This window comes from Oculina patagonica, chromosome 12, assembly GCF_052425735.1.
Source record: "Oculina patagonica isolate OP01 chromosome 12, crgOcupat, whole genome shotgun sequence".
NCBI classification, from domain to species: domain Eukaryota; kingdom Metazoa; phylum Cnidaria; class Anthozoa; order Scleractinia; family Oculinidae; genus Oculina; species Oculina patagonica.
In genome coordinates, this window is record NC_135769.1 from 16,490,679 (window position 1) to 16,506,617 (window position 15,939).

A 15,939-nucleotide genomic window follows, 5' to 3' on the forward strand; every position below is an offset into this window, starting at 1 on the left:
TAAACGCCAGGTCAAAATTGCTAGTTTAATAAATGCCGGGGGCGTTTATTTGAGGTCAAGCTAACAAGTAAATATATTCTGTTTGTCGCAAATCTTGATTGCAACATAAACTATTCAATCCGGAATAATGTACCTTTGGGTAATAATCACCTTTGGATACCCAGGGACAGTTTTTAGAGGCAGAACGAAGAGAAAAATCGTCCCGCCTTGACAAACTGCCCCTTGGTCTCAAAGATCTGCAAGAGTAAATCAATCTAAAAAAGGGGCAGAAAATTGCAGTCCTTCAATAAACTCTGGGCCCGATTAAACGCCGGCTTCAAATAAATGCTGGGCTCACCAAGCCAAGTTTGAAATTAACGCCGGGGGAGTTTAATTGAGAAAATATGTTACATGACTCCTGCTCATTATTAGCCCCCCCCCCCCCCCCCCCCCACTCAACTTTCTAAAAATTGTTCGCTTCTCGTTTCCGGTTTGGTGGTAGTAGACCCCTGTGAGCTCAACTCGTAAGCAAGTCTACCCCCCCCCCCAGTCCTTTACTTTTCCACTCCAACTCCCTCCTTCCAAGATGGTAACTTGTCACTTTTTATGCAATCCTACTAATCACCTGGGACTGCAGAACATTTTTCTAATGGGGAGGGGGGGGGGGATTGATAGTGGATTGATGCGGGGAGCTTTAGAGACTCTTCTCTTAGTAAGTCTTTATTTTTTCATGCCCCTCCCCTTCCCCGGCTTTGCAGTCCCTGATCACAGAATACAATTCAGACAGCGCTAGGTACAACTTGCATTTATTTCCATTTGATTTATAACTCTTTACTGTTATAGTTTCTGAGCTTCCCAAATAAAGGTTACTGGTACAGTCAACTCTCGCCTTGCAGACACTCGCTATTACGGACAAAATACAGATCACCGGCGAAAAAGGTTTGACTGGAAATGGCTCCCACTTTTACGGACTCTCGCTATAACAGACAATTAACAAAACCCCAAGTGTGTCCGCTATAACAAGAGTTGACTGTACTAGATTTATTGGCTATGTAAACATCCTAGTACAAATCTCAGTGACAAATACCTCAATCGAGAACAACCGCACTTGCATTTAAATTTAACACACTTTCATATATGAAATAAGAAATTGCAAAGCAAGTTAAATTTGTGACCTCTTCAGTTGGTTGCCATGTAATAGTTGAAAGTGGGATGTCTTCATGTAACCACACATGAAAAATACCTTGATAGCAGGTTCTAAATTTAAAGTTTTTGTTTCTATTTTTATATTTATTGTTAAGTTATTATTTTTAACAGCTAAAGATTTAAAATAAATACATAAAGATTAAGAGGAGCGAGTGAACTACATAAGGTTTCAATGAACGCCCTGCACATTGTCATTTGTAAAATATCAAATGTAAATGTGCATGCCGGCATGGGGTCATCAAAATGTTTATGTAATTCTATTGCTCATCTTTATCTTAAGTATTTATTTGTAACAACTAAAGATTTTATAACAACTAAAGAATTTAAATAAATACATTAGATGTTTCAATGAACGTTATACCCTGCACATTGTCATTTGTAAAATTTTCAAATGTAAATGTGTATGGCATGTGGTCATTGAAATGTTATGTAATTTTAATGCTCATCTTCTCTTAAAGAATTTGTTAATAATATTTTGTTTTCAGTGTATAGTTATTACTGTTTATGTTGTCATCTGGAAGCTGGTAACAAGATACACTTTTCAAGTATGATTACATAAAGTCATCCTGCAGATTCAAATCTATTATGGCAACCAACTGAAAAAGTCATAGACGAACCTGGTTTTGTTTTGTTCATCATTGTATTATGTAAATGTGTGTTGAAAGTAAATGCAATTGAGATCGTTCCTAATCTAGATGCTGTTTAGTTATTCTTTTGTTTCGTTTCATTTCAATTCTCCTTACTAATTCACCATACATTTCTTTTAATGTTTGTTTGGAGAATTTGGTGTTTTATCAAGACGGTATCCTCCAGTTGATGATTGTCTTTGTTCTCATCACTTGAGTGATGGACAGTTAACTAACAATGTAAGGAGAAATCAGTAGTCGATCACTTGATCTTCTCAATAGTATTTGTCAGTAGAAAAGACATCTTGTCTGGACTATATAACAAACACAGCATATCCAACTGACTACATCAATGTCCTTTCATCTTCGATCTTCGCTTCTTGTTATTTGAAGCATTACAGTTTGGATGTAATAACTATAATTGCTCTTTTCTGCATTGAGTGTTGGTAAGTTATGCATTGGCCTTCCTCTAAGGACTTTGTTAAACTAGACCTGTGAAATAGAACCTGCAAAGAAAGTTGAAAAATACTAAAGATTTGCAAGCAAAAGATCAAACAATAATTAGTGTTGAATGTACTGACATACAGATAAGAGCGTCTACTTGAATGGGGTCATTAGGAAAACATGGATTAAGAAAAAAGGACTGCAGCAAATTTTTTTCATAGATGAACCAATAAAATGAGAGAGCATACATTATACTAAAAATTTCTAAAAACATTAAAAGGAATATTACTCAAAGAATCTCAACAAAAAAAATCAGTAATTAATTCTAAGTCAGCAGAGTGACTGTTTTAAAGGTCGCCACCAGCACCAGACAAAGGTGAAAACTCTTAGTTACCAATGGAAGAGAAACCCACAACCTTAAACCAGTCCAGTAAATCTAATAATTTATCACAAAACCGAAATATTTGAAGAAACTTTTAAGAAACCTTGAAACCTTTATTAATCTGCTTAAATAAGCCCCACCCGGAAATAAAGGGCAGCCTCAAACCAGTGGCACATACTGCTGGAGCTTATACCGGTTTCAATTGTATTAAGCAGCTAGAAATACTTCTACTCCCCCTGGATGGGATGCTTGTCCAACGCAGGGTACGTACCCCCCAGCATTATTGCGCCGGTACCTATTTGTACACCCGGGTGGAGAGGCACTATGAGAGTAAAGTGTCTTGCCAAGAACACAATACAGTGACCCGGCCAGGGCATGACCTTGTAATGTCCAGAGTCCAGTACGCTAACCTTTAGGCCACTGCACCTCCCATACCCACAAAAATTGGCCCTCCCATTTAGCCAATCCAAAACCTGTTAAGAGGTTGTACATGGCCAGGGCTTATAGGGTAGTATTAATTTATGTTAATAATGTAATTAATGGTGAACAGCCATTGGCCAGATTGATCATGTGTTCTCTACATGTGCTTTGGATGTAGTTTAGTTGTTGGGCAATCTCATAGCGTTAGGCTTGACAACCCACCCTTCCCACAGTTAAGGGGAAAGGGGAGGGGGTCTCCTTTGTTAGATTCGATGTTTGTCATTTTGTCAATAAATTTGTTGAACCCATCTTGGTGTGACAGTAATTAGTAGAGAATTATGGTATGCTAGACAATCACAGGCACGTATTTCCGTCTGTTCACTCTGACAATTCTCTTGCAACACTGGGTTATGAGAGGCAATGTCAATTTATCAGTTTCTTGCCCAAGATCACAACATTGATGTAATAACCCAGCCAGGTCTTACACCCAGATCTTTCAATCCAAAGTCTAGAACATTAACCATTTGAAGACCACACTTCTCTGTTCAGTACCTTCAAGCCCTTTAAATAATAATTACATTGTACAAATTATCCACGTACCTGGAGAAGTGTCAACTATATATCAGGTTATTCAATCATGCCCATTGCAAATCTGATAGAAACTGCCTGAGGTATAATTCTTTCTACAAAAAATTTACAAAATAACTGTTGTCACTAATGACAGTGGTGAATGGTAAAATCAAGATAATTATCATATTTATCTTTTCTGTAAGACTGGGAATTTTGTAGCCTAATGTAAGAAATCAAGACTTACCGGTACTTAAAGACCATTTTGCAAAAACAAATCAAGCTCAAAGTGATGACCTGACTGAAAATTATTCAAATTCTGCCTTTTTTAAAAGGACCATTTCCCAAAGCAATTTGATTTTATGTGTTTTAATTACTCTTTCCTCTATTTATTCTGTCAGCAATCAAGTAAATTTTAGCTTTTTTATCCAATTGTACTTAAGCATTCCCATGCTCCTAATTTGGCTACTTGGTAAGAAACAACTTCAATTATTTTTGTTTTAAATTAAATCCTCAATCCACATCTACTACAGAGAAAACAAGAATGCCATTACGATGAAGTGTTGCATTAAATCCTCTCAGCTAAAAACAAAAGACTCAAACATATAAGGCACAACATTGGGTAATCAATAGCAGAAGAGTGCATCTTACGCTGTTCTGACTTCATCCTTTTCTCTTGAAAAGCAGATGAGAAGCAGTGAATCATTGCAACGAGAGACGTTATTGGCTAGCATGACTTCTGTAATAAAGTTGAAAAGATATGAACGTGACACAATCAGTTACTCATTGTGGAATATTAATTGGAATGCAAATGTGAATGAACATGCTACATACAATAGTGTAATTATTTTTTATAAAAATGTTGCTCAGCAAACAAGCAGAATAAGTAAAAACATATACCGGCAAGTTTATTTTACCTGAATATTTTGTTTCATCGTATTCTACTCCTCATTTTGTAAAATGATTTTGAGTTTTATGACATGCAAATTAGGCAATGAAAGTCGATCCCTATTCGGCAGAATGATGGCATATTGACTTGCATGCACAATGGGTTTCAAATAACATAGTAATGTGCGTGACAACCACCCTGTGTGACCGGAAAAAAAAAAAGAAAAAAAGGGGGTGTAGCCAGTTACTATGGCAATGTTAATGTATGTTTGACTGGCAGAACACTAATGGACCCACTGAGGCCCTAGTAAATTATTATAAGCTATTAAGTCAAGAACATCTGAAGGTCATTACTTACAATACTATTATATTAATAATTTTCTTTTTACTCACCCAGAAGAATACTGGGTCTGGTGTATTATCTTTTTCCTCATTCTTGGAATACTTGGCTCGCACAAGTCAACATCCAGTATTCCATCCTGGAAGAACAAAGAAAACACCGGCAGATTGACCATTAATAACATAATTACAAAGAAGATGTTTTGCTGTACATGTATTATTCTTGAAGACACTTGACCTCAATTTTACAACTTTTAACAATATTCAAGTTTATCTCAATTTATATGAAAGTGCCATTTGAAATGCTCGAAAATCATCCTAGTTTTTTATGTGGCCATGATTAATTTGCCAATAAAAGACTTTTGCTTTGCCAATTTAAAGTTTAGAGCTCTTAAATACTGAAAATAAATAAAATTACCTATTAAATACTGTGACATAGCCCCTTTAATGATGCTTTGAAGAACGCATACATGTAAGTTTTTGAGACTAAACACATACTTCAGAAAAAAGGAAGGCCAGACACGCAGCCCTGAAGGTGAGGAGTCCACTAGACACCTTGATCTAACAGGTCAAGATCTTTAGGAAATGAAACCCCTGGTTTTGATGCAGTTTATTTCATCATGTGTTCACTAATCCCTTTACCCAATACTGTACAAAATTAAAAACTGCCAAGATTTTAGGTTACCTTTCCACCCTTACAGCTCAAAAGCATTTCCAAGCAATCTGCATCTCGACAGTACTAAAAATTTTGCCAACTAGCGCTCCACCTTTGTAGGACAGGAATAGGAGGATCGATGCATTCTAGATGGATTTACACTTCTTCTCAAGACTGAAAAGTAATCAAATATGTACTTAAGCTTATTGTAGCTCTGTGATAATTAGCAACCAGTGCCTTTGCTGACGGTGACTGTTTCAGGTGATAAATAAACTTCATTCATTTCTACTGTTTCAAAATTCATAAAACAAAATAACACAAGCTTATTTAATATCTGTACATGCACACATGTGGACAATACGCAGGGACATGTTACAGCGACATGTAGCAGCGACAAAGTCATGTGTTTTTCACACTGAAGGGACAAGAAGCAGGGGGTATGTGTAGTGGGGACAATAACTGTAAAAGGGGCAAAATCAAAATATGTACACACGCAAGAAAATGTATCGGGACATGTTGTCTTCTCTTCTTTTGAAGTGCAATTTACAGTGATGATTCAAGCTCACTGCTGTAAACAGGTACAAAAGAGGCCCTGTTGGGGTTTTAGGATTATGGAATATAAGGGGTTTTCAGAGAAGAGATTGCCCACTAAATGTAAAAATTACGGATTATTAATTTTGTGTTCCATTATAAAATTACCATAAGGACTTGTGTATAAGCTACACCCCCAACTTTCAAGGTTGATTCTGAAAAAAAAATTAAGATTATGCTTAAGTTAAAGTAGTTGGTTGCTATGCACAATAAGATTTAATCTATATGCTGTGCATTTAATCAACTCTCAAATTACCTTTTGAAGCTTCTATTCACTTAAATTTCCAATTTCTTCAGAAATAGATGCTCTTTTGACATCATGTTGTCTATATATTACAAAAGACCATGGATTATTATGTACGTTACAAATGTAAGTACAGATTATTATCAGTCATCACTTTTAGGGTTATTATTTTTAATTGGGATATGAATTATTTCCAAAATTTACCTAGAGGATTATGGATTATTGACAGACCCCCTAACAGGGCCGCGCAATTGCAAAGTCAGAAGTTTTATTCCAGGAAATTAAGAAGAAGAAAGGGTTTTGACCAATACAGTCTTGTTTAGATTATTTATCATGTGTTCACTTATCCCTTAGCTAATACTGTAAAAAAATAAGCCCTCTGGCCTATCTCCTCAAAAACGAATATGAAACAGAAAACTGCCGAAATTTCAGGTTACCTTTCCGCTATTACAGCTCGAAAGCATTGTCCAAGCAATCTGCATCTTGACAGTACTAGAATGTTTGTGAACTCTTTCTTTCATGGGACAGGAATAGGAACATGCTTGATAGATTTATATTACACTTCTTCTCTAGTCTGAAAAGTAATCAAAGATATACTTAAGTTTATTGTTTGTTGTAATTAGCAACCAGTGCCTTTGCTGAAGGTGACTGTTTCAGGTGATTTAAATGAGACTGCATTCATTGCTACTGTTTCAAAATTCATAAAACAAAATAACACAAGCTTTAGTCTTAAGGCAAGGAGGAAACACGACATGCAGTCTTTGAAGCACAAACTACTGGGCACATTTACCAGCTGGATTTTGAAAAAAAACACATTAGTAATGAGAAGGGTGACTAAATCAATTTGGTGTTATTTTCAAGAAAAGTAGGTTAACAAACTGTACATTACAATTGTATACACTTACGTTTTCATTGTTGCCATTGTGATACAACAACCCTTCTCATTTCCAGGGTCTTCTCTTCTTTTGAGGAGCAATTTACAATGATGATTCAAGCTGTAAACAGACAGAAAAGAGGCCCTTTAGGGTTGAGGATTATGGAATATAATTCTACGGATTTTCAGAGAAGAGATCGCTCACTAAATTTTAAAATTACAGATATTAACTTGTGTTCCATTATAAAATTTAATTACCGTAAAGACTTGTGTATAAGCTGCTCTTGTACATACATGTACATGTAGGCCAACCCCCAAGGCCCCAACTCTCAAGGTTGATTCTGAAAAAAATAAGAATGCTAAATTAAGGTAAAGTAGTTGGTTGCTATTCACAATTGATAAGATTTAATCTTATTCTGTGCGTTTACTACATTAATTATAATTTTCCCTTGGATTTGACCTCACTTTTTCATTCCCCTTCAGAGTTCAAGTTTCCGGGTTTCTACTGTATGCATAAAGGGTTATTCTAACAGCTCCAGAAACTCTCAAAATACCTTTTGAGACTTCTCTTCACTCAAATTCCCAATTAACTTCTTCAAATAAAAAAATTCTCTTAACAAAAGTCTACAGGGCTTCACAAAAGTCACAAATTTTATTTCAGAAAATTATATTCCAGTGTAGCCATACCTTACATTTTTACACATATATATATCCAGAAATAGAACCAGTCAGATGGATAGATTGCCATCCAGGTGATCCAGGCAAAAACAAACCTGAAAAATATTAAGAAAACAAAGAACACAGCAAGGAGAAGAGAGTTATATAAAAAACAGACAGTTCCTCTAGAATCGATCAACCCAAGATGACTTTCGGTATGTCGGGTAGAGATCAAGGCAGTCAAATCCTCTCGAATTGAATTAACAATGTTTTTAGCCCTCATTTTTGCCAAGGTGACTTCCAGTGTGTCGGGAGAGAGATCAAGGAGGGCAAATCGTCTCGAATCGATTGGTTCGAATTGAATTATTAAGGTTTTTAACCCTCATTTTTGTCAACTTGACTTCCAGTATGTCGGGTTGAGATCAAGGCAGACAAATCGTCTCGAATCGATCGGTTGGAATCGAATTAACAACGTTTTTAACCCTCATTTTTGCCAAGTTGACTTCTGGTATGTCGGTTAGAGATCAAGGCGGACAAATCGTCTCGAATCGATTGGTTGGAATCGAATTAACAACGTTTTTAACCCTCATTTTTGCCAAGTTGACTTCCGGTATGTTGGGTAGAGATCAAGGCAGACAAATCGTCTCAAATTGATTGGTTCGAATCGAATTAACAACATTTCTAACCCTCATTTTTGCCAAGTTTACTTCCGGTATGTCGGGTAGAGATCAAGGCAGACAAATCGTCGCAAATCAATCGGTTCGAATCGAATTAACAACGTTTTTAACCCTCATTTTTGCCAAGTTGACTTCTGGAATGTCGGGTAGAGATCAAGGCAGACAAATCGTCGCAAATCGATCGGTTCGAATCGAATCAACAACGTTTTTAACCCTCATTTTTGCCAAGTTTACTTCCGGCATGTCGAGTAGAGATCAAGGCAGACAAATCGTCGCAAATCGATCGGTTCGAAATCGAATTCACAACGTTTTTAACCCTCATTTTTGCCAAGTTGACTTCTGGTATGTCGGGTAGAGATCAAGGAAGACAAATCGTCTCAAATCGATCGGTTCAAATCGAATTAACAACATTTCTAACCCTCATTTTTTCTAAGTTTACTTCTGGTATGTCGGGTTTAGATCAAGGCGGACAAATCGTCTCGAATCAATCGGTTCAAATCAAATTAACAACGTTTTTAACCCTCATTTTTGTCAAGTCGACTTCTGGTATGCTGGGTAGAGATCAAGGCGGACAAATCGTCTCGAATCGATCGGTTGGAATCGAATTAACAACGTTTTTAACCCTCATTTTTGCCAAGTTGACTTCCGGTATGTCGGGTAGAGATCAAGGCAGATAAATCGTCTCAAATCGATTGGTTCGAATCGAATTAACAACATTTCTAACCCTCATTTTTGCCAAGTTTACTTCCGGCATGTCGAGTAGAGATCAAGGCAGACAAATCGTCGCAAATCGATCGGTTCGAAATCGAATTCACAACGTTTTTAACCCTCATTTTTGCCAAGTTGACTTCTGGTATGTCGGGTAGAGATCAAGGAAGACAAATCGTCTCAAATCGATCGGTTCGAATCGAATTAACAACATTTCTAACCCTCATTTTTGCTAAGTTTACTTCTGGTATGTCGGGTAGAGATCAAGGCAGATAAATCTTCGCAAATTGATCGGTTCGAATCGAATTAACGTTTTTAACCCTCATTTTTGCCAAGTTGACTTCTGGTATGTCGGGTAGAGATCAAGGAAGACAAATCGTCTCAAATCGATCGGTTCAAATCGAATTAACAACATTTCTAACCCTCATTTTTTCTAAGTTTACTTCTGGTATGTCGGGTTTAGATCAAGGCGGACAAATCGTCTCGAATCAATCGGTTCAAATCAAATTAACAACGTTTTTAACCCTCATTTTTTCTAAGTTTACTTCTGGTATGTCGGGTTTAGATCAAGGCGGACAAATCGTCTCGAATCGATCGGTTGGAATCGAATTAACAACGTTTTTAACCCTCATTTTTGTCAAGTCGACTTCTGGTATGCCGGGTAGAGATCAAGGCGGACAAATCGTCTCGAATCGATCGGTTGGAATCGAATTAACAACGTTTTTAACCCTCATTTTTGCCAAGTTGACTTCCGGTGATGCAGATCATGACTGTGCAAATCAGTAGAATCAACAAGTACTCTTTGCAAATGGATTGTTTTAAGAACGAGGAAGGTAATGTGGATCTTGTTGTGCAAATCGTGTTGAATCAACAAGTACTCTTGACAAAGAATGAGGAAGGTATATCCTTTCATTTTGTGCTCAAGCCCTTGACTTCCAGTAATGTGTATCGATGCCGTGTGGATCAACAAGTAGTCTTGAGAAGTCACTACATGCAGTTTGGGTGTAATTAAAAAGTTGCTTCTCATGGCTTTGAAAAGGAGCCAAAAAAGGATGCCAGCCTATAGCTAGCAATTAAATTTCTTAATTTTTTTACAATTCAATTTCAGCCTTATAACTAAAATTACATGTGACGTTCACATGAATGCATTGGGACCTATTTCTTATCATTTCTGTAAAAAGTACCGGTACATGTAGCCTTGAAAAATATTTTACTTTTCAATAGCGCTTTACAAGTTATTTACAATTAAAAATTACATATCTATATTAAAAAAGTTGCAACTTAATTGTATATAGTAAAAATAGAAGATCAATAAAAGGATTAAAAAGAATAAAAAGACTAGCTAATTCACCTAAATTAATTGTAAAAATACACTAAATTATAAAAATATCTTTTTGAGTTGAGCGGAGAAGTAGAAGTAGGCTAACAAAAAATAAAAAAGACATAACTACCAGTACTAGTATCTGCAAGCAAATGGCTTTTGGTTAAAGAGTTGTTTAATATCCTGTGAAAAAACAGGGCCGTACCTAGGATTTCTTGTCTGTGGGGGCAAACACCTTTATAGTTTTCTTACATTTGTGAGGTTTTTTTTGTGGTTTCCCTGGCAGGGGCAACTGCCCCCCCCCCCCCCCACCCCGCTGGAATGTACTGTACGGCCCTGAAAAAGGCTTAAATATGTCAGTCGCCAGCCCATAACAAGTCTCTCTTGCTTCATTTCCTAGCATAAAGCAATACCTGTTTGTTATTGTCGTAAGAAGCAGGATGTGAGCATATGGCAATTTCCTAACAAGTTGCCTATTACTGTCGTGAGAAGAACGTGATGGGTGATAAAGGGTTTTGTAATGCAAAAGATAACACCTGGCATTCGCGTGGGCCGGCTTTAATTAATAAAAATATACCGGTATAATGTTTCAGTGAGAAGTAAAAAAATTGTCAATAGCTTGTGCATGGCAATTGATATACATGTATATTGGACTCATTGTTTTTAAGTAAAAATATCACAGCAGCAAAATAGCTAGGATGAAGTGAAAATTATCATCTACAAATTCCCAATAGAAAAAAGCATGACTTATTAAATTTATCATGAAAAAATAGACAAGAGTAAAATAGGATGAACTTTAAATCATCATGTAAAAGTAACTAAAAATATACACTTCAATATATATATACACTGTAAATTATTAAGTAAAATTACCAATTATAAAATAACATGCACTTTAACTTATCGTGTACAAAAGCCCAATACCGGTAGCTAAAAAACAGGCACTTGAAATTGTCATGTAAAATGCCCAAGAATAAAATGGCATGTACTTAAAATTATCATATACTGAATAGTAAAAATAGCATGTACTTAAAATTGTCACGTAAAAATACCCAAGAATGAAAAAGCACCTACCAAAAATTATCATTTACCGAATAGTAAAAAATATGTAGTACACATAAAATTATCATATATACCGAATATTAAAAATAAGCACGCATTTAAAATTATAATATACCAAATAGTAAAATTCACCTTTTAGGCCAAATATTAAAGCACAGTTAATGGAACGAGACGCTCGTGGCCCCCGCGGGGTCATAAATGTCTATTTTGATTGTGTAATGTAACGCAATGGAATTGTACGCTTTTCTTGTCTCGAAAGGACAATGATTACAATGGCCGTTTAGATATAAATGTTGCAACACTGTCTAGCAAAATTATATCATGCATTTTGTATGGCTAGTCTTTTAAATATCTCTATTCATGTCTCATTTAAGCCTGCATGAGATCCTTACTTTCTATGGTACACTATTTGCCATTGGCCTACAGGTAAATCCAGACAACTGTCTGGCTATAAAAGTTTATAGAATTAACATAAGCATCATTCGCTAGTTGTATCGCTTGTGTTACTGTAACCTAGTTCGAAATTTATAAATTGGAAATCGCAATGGCTCATCCAAAATGGCTCATGGTGCAAAACCAAATGGTTGGCAATATACCTGCTTCGCAGCTATCAGTGGCGATTAAGTCTCGCAGCGACCTTCCCAAGCTTTGTTTTTGCTATTTTAGTGGCGCTATTTTACGCTCTTATGCCTCTTCTTGTCCAATCCAGCATGTGCCAGCGGAGTAGGCTCGTAGTGCTGGGGAGATACGTAAGGCTTTACAAGTCACAACTGTCTACACTCTAGCACGATGCTGACCAGAGGTCAGCTCGTAGTGCCATTTAGAGTTAGACTTCTAGGGCGCGTCAGCTTTTGGCCTTGCCGACTTGTCCGATCCAGCGCAGGTTTTACCGCTGGGGAGATAAGCTTGGGTTTTGGTCACGCAACGGAAGTTTGTCTGTCACGCCGATCGCGGAGCGGTGTTCCCCCTTTGGGCCATATACATGTACAGTGTGGTTTTGTGTCTGATTATTTTAAGTGTTTTAAAGTAAAACTTCGTAGGAACTGCAACATTAATAGCATGCATTTTAAAATTCTTATATAAAAATTATAAAAATTGTTATACTTACCAGAACTGTCTTTCCAATTCTTGAGAGCCAAATGTGTCTCATTAAAACACACGTAAACAGAAAAGAAAAAGTGGATGCACTCATGCCACAGAGAAAATGGTAACATAGAGAACAGGAATAATCAAAATAGCCAACACATGTACTACAGTTATTCTCAAATGACAGTTTTTAAAAAATGGCAACAAACAAAAGCTTTTATGATCATCTGGACACTTTAAAATAAATAGATAGAAGTGGATGATTAGCTGTCTTATACTTACATATCATGATCATAATTGAATTCAATTTTACTCGTCACTCACCTGCTAAATATATGAGCTGTTCCAAGCTTTGAAAAAGGCTTAAACGACGATAACATCCTTAGTGGTCTGGTCTTAAATTAATCATGTACAAACACCCAAAATCTAAAAAGCATTGGCACTTAAAACTATCATGTACAAACACCCAATAGTATCATATAAAAATAGTCAATAGAAAAATAATATGCACTTAGAGTATTAAATAATGAGTATGCAAAATCAAACAAAAGTTTTCATCATAATAAACATATGCATTTTTACTTACCAGAACTGTATTTCTAATTCTTGAGAGCCAAATGTGTCACATTGAAACTAAAAATATACACTTCAATAGTGCCCAATTGTACAATAGCATGCACTTAAAATTATATACCCAAGAGTAAAGTTACCCACACTGTAAATTATCAAATAAAATTAAAATGGTAACATAGAGAACAGGAATAATCAAAATACACATGTACTACAGTTACCGGTATTCTCTATTGACAGTTTAAAAAATGGTAACAAACAAAAGCTTGTATGATCATTTGGACACTTGATTTAATAGATAGAAGTGGATGATTAGCTGTCTTATACTTACCCGTCACTCACCTGCTAAATATATGAGCTGTTCCGAAGCTTTGAAAAAGGCTTAAACGACGATAACATCCTTAGTGGTCTGGTGTAAATCTTGAGCGCAACAGGTGCAAGGAAGCTCTCTGTCATTCACAAAGGAGATGGAATTGCAAACAGTTAACAGTCAAATGACAATTTTCTCACACAGAACAAGAATTGACAATTACTGGTTACGGGCAAATTGAAAGCAAAGTGAAGGGCAAAGGAAATTGCATGCATGCAAATAAACTTCACTCCTTAACTAAACTCGTACCCAGATGTCTACTTACCACGGTAGTACACATCTGGTAAAGTGCGTTCAATTCACCAATCTGATTGGTCGATGGACCGCTTCAGCATTTGCACGCGGATGATGCAAACTTTGTTTTGCACGCGCGCACTGTGCGTAAGCTAGTAGGAAAATATTTGGTTTTGAAGGCTTTTCTACAAACGCGTCGTGTTTTGAACGTAACTAATGCGAATAAGCATTAGCATACAGCATAAGCATACAGTTTGTAGTTCAAGCTTGTTAGAACAGAATGTTTTAAAATGACGATATTCGTGGGTAAAAAGATGGGCGAAAAACTTTGCAAATCTGACGCGTACTTCACGCGTACCGCTAGCTTGTACGCGTCAAACACAGCGCGCGCTTTTCCCACCCATTGAAGGCTGGTTTGAATGTTTTAAATTATCAGCAAAAACACGACTAGCGGCTTTTTTCTTCCTCAACTCTATTTCAAGATTGTGTTACTTGCCTTTCCTTGTATGGGAAAGAAGTTTATTAGCTATTTACAGCGGCCGAGTGAGCTTTTCATCTACTAAATTGCTGAGCATGCGTAGTCGCGTCAAAAGTGTGTCACATTTCTGACACATTTGATGCGAGCAAAATCCGACTTTACCAGATGTTCTCTCCGAGGGTTGAGAAGATCTGGGTACGAGATTACTCCTTAACAATTGTACAATAATACTCATTCCCGCCCAAGGATCTCAAAAATTTACAAACCCATCTCTCGAAGAAATGAAACACTATTTCTTGTTTTAAAATAGTTGCTTGTAATCAGGTTTCAGTTGAAACACAAAATAATTGTACACAATATTATAATTGTTTCTCTACTCCAAGTATCAGTTATAAATGAGTTATAAATTTTCTAACTTTTCCCTAACCTACATAAACTTCCCCTGACCAAATAAATACAAAAAGTACATCATCTCAGTTACAGTAGTTTCTCTGATCTTTAGCAATTGTAAAACTTAGAATTCGAAAATTTCTTCCGTCGACTTCGTAAGATGGTATATAAAACCCGTACTGGAATTATTAACTTATGCATGTGCCACGAGGTAACAGCTAAACGAGCTTCGCACGTTAAAATAGCAAAGGAGTAAATAAAATTAGAACTCCCGCAGATATAAAAACAGAATTGTCGACTCGACGAAGACGAAGAAAACCTATAGAGGGTCGGAACAGAATGACACTTGTCTCGCTTCGTTCGCGCTCGACTTGCAGGTCATGAACTGGAGGTATTAAACCGCTTAAAGCGAAAGGATAACGAACAGAAAACAACACAACAAAACAATTTGAAAACTTACTTGCAAATAGAGATGAACAGAAGGCAGAAGCGTTCCAGAACACGACCAGTATTTTAGCTGCTTGTCCTCGTGCTCGCTTCAACACAGCAAAACAAGTGTGACAAGTGACGTAATGCGCAGAAAAACAAATTTGCCGCGCTCAGAAGGCGCGCTGGGGACGCTGGGTACATTTTCGTACCCAGTTCTATTCGACCAAAAATCCGGAAAATTCCACTGGCGAATGGAACAGAAATTTTCGACTTTTCCGGATGACTGCACGGAATGCAAAACAAAATTTCCATATAGTAGTCCGTCTAATATGGAAATAAACGGTGCATTTAAATAATGCACTGTGGCGTGTTTGCTGCACATATAACTGATATTGCATTGCGCGCACTGATAAACGGCCATGAATGACATCGTGGCCACCACAACAGGGATCATTCAAAAGGCACACAAGAAACCAGAACGTTGCCAAACAAAAAGTTTAGTAAGCAATTCAATGGTGTAGCCTGCACGCATGTCATAACTATTTGTATATTCAGAGCTCTCAAGTTGATTTGCTGGGAAAGAGTGAGATTTTCGACGGCGTAGCCGTTGATATTGACGCTGCAGGCGTCACTTCCCTAGGGGGCATGGGGAAATGCCTCCCCCCCCCCCCCCCAGAAAATTTTATAAAATTGAAGTAACTTAAACGCGTTTTCCTTTATTCTGAGCGGAAATGTGACCCTT

The 15,939-nt window shown here is 36.8% G+C and overlaps 2 long non-coding RNA genes across 7 annotated transcripts; both read right to left on the bottom strand.

Annotated features, from left to right (window-relative positions):
* Positions 1-768: 768 nt before the first annotated feature.
* LOC144633050 (uncharacterized) lies at positions 769-8,048 on the bottom strand. 5 transcript variants are annotated; one of them, XR_013566993.1, is made up of 11 exons: positions 7,903-8,048; positions 7,474-7,556; positions 7,247-7,336; positions 6,779-6,915; positions 6,354-6,423; positions 6,206-6,252; positions 5,537-5,680; positions 4,906-4,991; positions 4,276-4,360; positions 3,658-3,740; positions 769-2,317 (listed from the first exon to the last, which is right to left on the bottom strand). It is a non-coding gene; the product is annotated as an uncharacterized LOC144633050 (long non-coding RNA). The 5 variants fall into 5 exon arrangements; XR_013566992.1 differs by having other exon boundaries at positions 4,276-4,363; XR_013566996.1 differs by having other exon boundaries at positions 4,276-4,363; positions 6,779-6,910; positions 7,243-7,336.
* A 12-nt stretch (positions 8,049-8,060) lies between these two features.
* On the bottom strand, positions 8,061-15,346 carry LOC144633051 (uncharacterized). 2 transcript variants are annotated; one of them, XR_013566997.1, is made up of 3 exons: positions 15,229-15,346; positions 9,599-13,745; positions 8,061-9,479 (listed from the first exon to the last, which is right to left on the bottom strand). It is a non-coding gene; the product is annotated as an uncharacterized LOC144633051 (long non-coding RNA). The 2 variants fall into 2 exon arrangements; XR_013566998.1 differs by having other exon boundaries at positions 8,061-8,763; positions 8,887-13,745.
* Between the last annotated feature and the right edge of the window lie 593 nt (positions 15,347-15,939).